The following is a 6,661-nucleotide window of genomic DNA, read 5'->3' as shown; positions in this document are numbered from 1 at the left end:
ATAGGAGTATTAAATGGTGGTTGCTACCCACTGTTTTGTTGAGACCAACCATGATTGGATAAAGGGCTTGGCCTATTGGGCTAAACTTGAGTATGAGAATTGTGTTGTTGCTGTCCATAGGAGTTTGGGACTAAATTCACATGCCCTTTTTCATGCCCACTAATATTTGGTTGAGGATAGAATTGTTTATAAAATGGATTACAACCATGGAGGTCCTCTTCATGCCTAGAGCTTGCTTGAACCCTATCATATGGATCTTGCCCATGTGGCTGAGAATATGCCTTTGATTGATGGGGCTGAGGTTGAAATGAAGTGGGTAGAATAAAATCTTTGGCCTTTGACAAGTTTCCCCAATCTCAAATTGTCCTACCACCTTTGGAATAGAGGGTTTGGGTTGCTCTTCGGTCAAAGGAGGGTTTGGAACATTAGGACTAGTTGTAGGCAACATCTTTTCACTAAAGATAGCCACTAACTTGTCAATGTTAAATGATGTGGATCTAGGACATGACACAAGCTATGGGGGATCAAAGATGTAAACCAAGTTCATAATGACATGGACAAGTAGAGACAAACTATTACATAAGTGAATTAGGTTCCAAGATAGATTAGCTTGGACTCATAAACACAATCTTGTGTAGAATCGACAATGACAGACACTTAACTGAAAGTACAAAGCATCATGATATTGTGTTCATTTCATAGTCAAGTACAATGCTTTATAGGCTTTGAGTTGTTCCACTCTCCCCACTGTGCATATGGGATTCAGGACAGCTCCTCTTGGAGCATACATCATTTGTCTATTTCTCAACACCCCCCCTCAAATGATGAGTCCCTACACTTGCTGGCTTTGCCCCCCCTTCATGATAACATGGCCCGGAAGACTAGCTCATATGCAGCCTAGTCAAGTTAAAGCTTGAGACTTTACATCTTGGCAAGGGTTGTACAAATCAAATTCACTAAGGAAAAGAAAGATCCACTATGGGAAAAACATATGAAAGATATAATGAAAGTTCTTCAAAACAATCTGTCAGAGTTGTTGATGGTAGCGGAAGCATATTCTTCTTCTTCTCTTTCTTCCATGTATTGGTTCTGGTGATGATCACTTTGCAATTTTTGGGCTCTCTTCTTGTGGAAACATTCACTGGCTACATGGCCAGTCTTACCACAATAGTGACATGTAATCCGATCCTTGTTATTGTTGTTGATGAATCCTCGACCTCTTCCTTTAGGTCCAGCAGCTCCTTTGGTGTACAAAAGATTGTCCCTAGATGATGAGACATTGTCTTTTGCATTCTTGGTTTTTACTTTGCCTTCTTCATCGAGTAGTGAGTGCTCAATATCTTTAAATGTGAGGCTTGGAACATTACTCAAAGTGGACACAGGATTTTCATATGGATCCTTGTTTACACTTACAAGCAGTACGGCTATTGCTTCATCTTCCTCAATATTCTTTTTAAGAGATGCAAGTTGAGTTTTTAAACTCTTAAACTTATTAATGTGTATGGTCATAGAATCACTGTCTTTGATATCCAGTTTATAAAACTGCATGAGAAGTTTTACCTTTGAATTCTTTGCTCGAGTACCAAACATTTTATCAAGTTCCTCCCAGGCGGTTTTAGCATTTCTAATGCCAAATATATGATGTAGCACATCATCACTTAATCCCCAAGCAATGATGCCTAGTGCCTTATTATTCATCTTCTTCCATTCTTTGGATTTGAACTGGTCTTCTTCAACGAACCTATCTTCATCATCTTCCTTCTTGTTATCTACATCATCTTCAAACAAGTCCCATAAGTCCTTTCGCATCAGGTGGTACATGGTCTTTTCCTTCCAGGCATGGAAGCCTTCTCCATTGAACTTTGCTATTTGCTCAAGTTCTGCCATGTTGAGCAGCTCCAATTAACTGAGAAAAGACCAGCAAGGGGGATTTGTGAAGTGTCACAAGGAGGTTAGTGTCAACTGACACTAGTTGAGTATCAATAGATACTATTCTTGAGCTTAGTATTGAATGTCAGTGCTTGATCTTCTTCTTGCTTGTTGATTTGAAGTGTTAATTTTGCTGGGAACTGAGTTCAAACTCAGATAGGAGTGGCAGTGTGTGCCCTCAGTTGAAAGGAATGAGAAGTTGAAGGAAAAATGAGCTTGCACCTTGATGGCTATGGCTTCATGGATTAGGGTTTTGACCCAGGCCTGGTTTTTTCCAGATATCTAGAGCTAGAGTTGATCACTTTGGAAACTTTTTTTATGGAAATGTAGCTTACTCCATGCTCTACAAGAGCCCCATGATAATTGTCAAGATCGGGTACTGCAGAACGCACGCAGATCAGCGAAACGTAACCAAGCGCAGTTATGGCAGCGACGTCGAATTTCAGCAATGCTAGGCTTGTAGGTATCCAATGTCAGGCTTAGATGTGATAGGAAGAAGCTCCTTGAGTAGAAGAACAATCCTCCTGAAGAAAGCACACTGAAATATTGCCTGATTTGAGAGATATGAGAGCTCAAAGTGAGGTATGTCCTGCAGTCCACAAACTGGGGCTATGGTAGCAACTGACAACAGTGACAATGCTGAGGTCCAAATAGCCAAATCTCATGGATTGATGTGATACAGGGAAGCTTTGTGAGGTGAAGAACAACTTTACAGAAGGAAGCTCAGAGAGATTTGGTATGTGGAGTGAGATACAGGAGCTTCAAGATGACAGAGTGCTGTTGGCTATGGCTGCCACAAGGTCCAACTGAGATTTGAAGTTGAAACTGAAGATATGAGTTGAATGTGGGTTGGTTAGAGATCACCAGAGATGAAGGGAGACTAGAGATTCAGAGTGTGAGATGTGCCATGCCCAACTGGGCTCTGATACCATGTTAAATGATGTGGATCTAGGACATGACACAAGCTATGGTGGATCAAAGATGTAAACCAAGTTCATAATGACATGGACAAGTAGAGACAAACTATTACACAAGTGAATTAGGTTCCAAGATAGATTAGCTTGGACTCATAAACACAATCTTGTGTAGAATCGACAATGACAGACACTTAACTGAAAGTACAAATCATCATGATATTGTGTTCATTTCATAGTCAAGTATAATGCTTTATAGGCTTTGAGTTGTTCCACTCTCCTCACTGTGCATATGGGATTCAGGACAGCTCCTCTTGGAGCATACATCATTTGTCTATTTCTCAACAGTCAATACCCATCCTCATACCATCAAGGCCTGATTTCATGTCTTTAATATCATTTGAGAGTTGTTGTAGACTGTTAGAGTTCATGGAAGCATGGGACATCTCAACTCCATTCATTGGTTGATTGATAGGAGAATGAGTGGAGCTTACATCAACCTCTTTATTCTCATAGTGCATGCAGTATATATCTTCTTGAGGGGTTTCATGTTCATGTTCATGTTGATATTCTCTCAGCTCTTCATTGATGGTGTCCAAAATAGGATCCCTTTTCTTATTTCTTGCCATGAGTAACTTCCTATCCTGTATATATAGCAGAAGATAAACTCAAATATATTGAGTTCTAGTGCTCCGAATAACAAACTCTTTTGCTTTCCTTGAAGCTTGAGAAGTCCCCTTTCTAATGAGCTATCAAGTGTTGAAAGTAGTTGAGTATAGAAAATTCTATAAGTAGTTTACTGTAGCTGTCTAGAAATTCCTGCAACTTGTGAATGCTCTATTTTGGTCATTTAATGACTTGTACCCTCAATTTTCACGCATGTACCAGTCGTGTAGACCTGCAAGGAAACTCCATACATTTGCCAAAGCTGAAAATACCCTCTACAATAACCAAAATGGTTGAATAATCCACTGTAGACTGCAAGATTAATGGAACCCTGTTTGTATACCCTATCCCAAAACCTCAATGCTAATCCAATGTGTAATGGCCACAAGAAACGTATTCTTGTGTCTTGAAATGGTACATGCACCTAAACTTTAAATGCTTGGGATTCGAGACTTGAGGGGTGTGTAAATTTCCCTCTCAAGCTAGGTTGCGCTCCCCTTCAGGGTCCTCATCAGTAGGGGAGGGTCACCTCTCTTTTGTCCTACCAACTCGCCCGACATCCACTTTTCTTCGTGGGTATATACATGGCAGTTCAATGCTAGGCTCTAAAAATCAGCATGAAATGCATGGAATGAAAAGAATTTGATTGCTCTTTTATGAAATGCAAGAACTTGAATAGAATAGTCTGAAATTGAAATGGGGATAGGTAAGGGATAACCTTAGCAGTGACTCAATGCTTAACAATTCTTATTCCACTTATCATTGGGTAAAATTTCACTCATGTCAATGAAACAAAAAGGGCAAACAATTCAATATCAGGGTTAGGTAAATGAAATGAGAATTTGAGGCACTTGGAAGTGATTATTTCAGTGAATGAGAGTGATTATGCAATGATCAATCACTAAGATAGCTCTATGGATTTCCCATGAAATGCATTTGATAGAATGGATGGGGTTCTTTATCATTTTAATCCCTATTTCATCAATTGGACTTAGCTCAGCAAGAGGATTTAAAGAGATATTAAAGATTATTAGAGTACCTCTTAAGCTTGTAGGAGAAGAGTGTTGTTGTTGATGAAGGAATCTCCCACAAATAGAGCTTGACTTCAGCTTCAAATCCATCCAAGAATTCCCAAATTTCAAGAATGCTCCATAAAGAAATAGGCCTCAGCTTCATTGATTTTGATGGTTGCTCCAATAGCTTCATGAATGGTTGATGTAGGTAAAATTCTCCTCTACTTGTTGTAGAGCTTGAAGGACCAATGAAAGAAGCTCCAATGTATTCTGTAGACTCCAAAATTTGAAGAGAGAAGCCAAGATTTTAGTGACATTGAAGGTACATGCTGTCCATTACCTTCCCTTGATCAATGTTGGGCCAAAACTCTCCAATGTTGGATCAATGTTGATGAAGGCTTGAGGGCAAATGCTTGAGGATGCTCCAGGGATGATTTACCACCAAAACCCCCTTCATTTGCTTCAAGAATTCAGAAATTCTTTGGTGTTGTCCCAAACAGTCATGTCTAGGGTTTCATGAGAGAAGGGAAAGCTCAAAGATGGAAGAAAGGTTGTCAAGGCTTGAAGGAGAGCTCGGCCAAAGGTAGAAGAGTGCTAGTTAAGCTCTCTAGGAGCTCTCTTGCTCCATTTTTTTTCACGTTGATGCAAGAGTATGTTGTTGGCGCAATCGCGGCAGTAGCATAATCTTGTCATTCTTCAAAAAAAAGGAGCTATGATAGCCATATGAGTATTCCAAGTGAAGCTATGAGGAGAGGAACAAGATTATGTGATCCATTGACATGATAGATCAAGAAGAAGAGATTAGATCAATCCATTGCCATGGATTCTTGAGGGCAGCTTGAAGGGAAAGAGAAGAAACCCTTGTTTCTTGAAAAGTAACTCTAACTTTTACCTTCACTAAGTCCTGTAACCCTCAGTTTGTCCCTCTTACTCTAATTTTTGGTCCAAAGCTTGATCATGACTTGCTAAATTGGTTGGAGCCCACCATTTCCCACAAGGTAGTGCCAATAAGAACCTCCATCTTTATCTCTGTTTGTAGTAGATCTTCAAATGTAACTTCGATTAACGAAGAAACTAAGTCCTGCTACTCATTCTAACTGCGGTTTCTACTCCCTAGTCTATGCCCAGTCTATGCAACTGGATCAAGTACAAGAAAATGACTACTAACAAAAGGATCTAACTAGAGCTCTAATACCAATGTAATGAAGCATTCAACCAAGAAAAGAAATCTAATTAAAACTAGAATAGACATGAAATAACAAGAGAACTATTGCACCAAGATAGCTTGCCATGTATTAATGATGAGAGTTCCAAAAATACATGACAGCCATGGATGATGCTTCATCTAGCAAGAAGGAAGCTAACATCAAGAAAGTGAATAACCAAACTTTGTGAATGACAGCCATGGCTAATGCTTCATCTAGCAAGAAGGAAGCTAACATCAAGAAAGTGAATAGCCAAACTTCGTGAATGAGCCCAAAAGATGTCTTCTCTTAGCCTCTTGTCTTCTTTGTCCTAACCTCTCATCTCCAAAGTTAAGGGCACATTTACATAGGCAAGGGTTGGAAATTACAAGGTATGGACTTAGAATGATTCCAAAGTACAAAAAATATCAATGTATTTTTCCTTCATGACACCATGACTTTGTAATGGAGCTTTTGAGCTGATATGGAGTGTGGGTATGTCTAAATTGAAAACATATAGGCTATTTTCTAAGGATTATATAGATCTTAGCTGCAGGTAGATCAACCCACTATCATGATCATCTCCTTCATCATTGGCAACTCCAGGACCATCGTTGGATACCTGAGATCTCACTCTTGAGCTTGGAATTTGATTCGAGCTTGGCATTGGCATTGGGAGTGTTTTACTCAGTTTCTTGGACTATTCATAACAATTTATAGGGCAACATTGACAATTCATGCATATGCTTGAATAACATCGGTTGATTGATGCTTATACATGCCCAAATGGATGCCTACTTGTCATGGGATGTTATGCCTACCATTTGGTACTGATTTGGAGCTAACTTTGGCACTATCATTGCTCATTTTGACAATGAATTCATTGCTGTAATAGCAAGGGCTAAATGCAATTTTGTCAATGAATGACATGCCTATTGGTTGCAAGCACTATCTT

Source organism: Lygodium microphyllum, chromosome 29 (genome assembly GCF_053477565.2).
Source record: "Lygodium microphyllum isolate KBCC chromosome 29, Lygodium_microphyllum_v1.1.10, whole genome shotgun sequence".
Taxonomy (NCBI): Eukaryota; Viridiplantae; Streptophyta; class Polypodiopsida; order Schizaeales; family Lygodiaceae; genus Lygodium; species Lygodium microphyllum.
The sequence above is the reverse complement of the archived record's forward strand: the minus strand, read 5'-3'. Positions refer to the sequence as shown.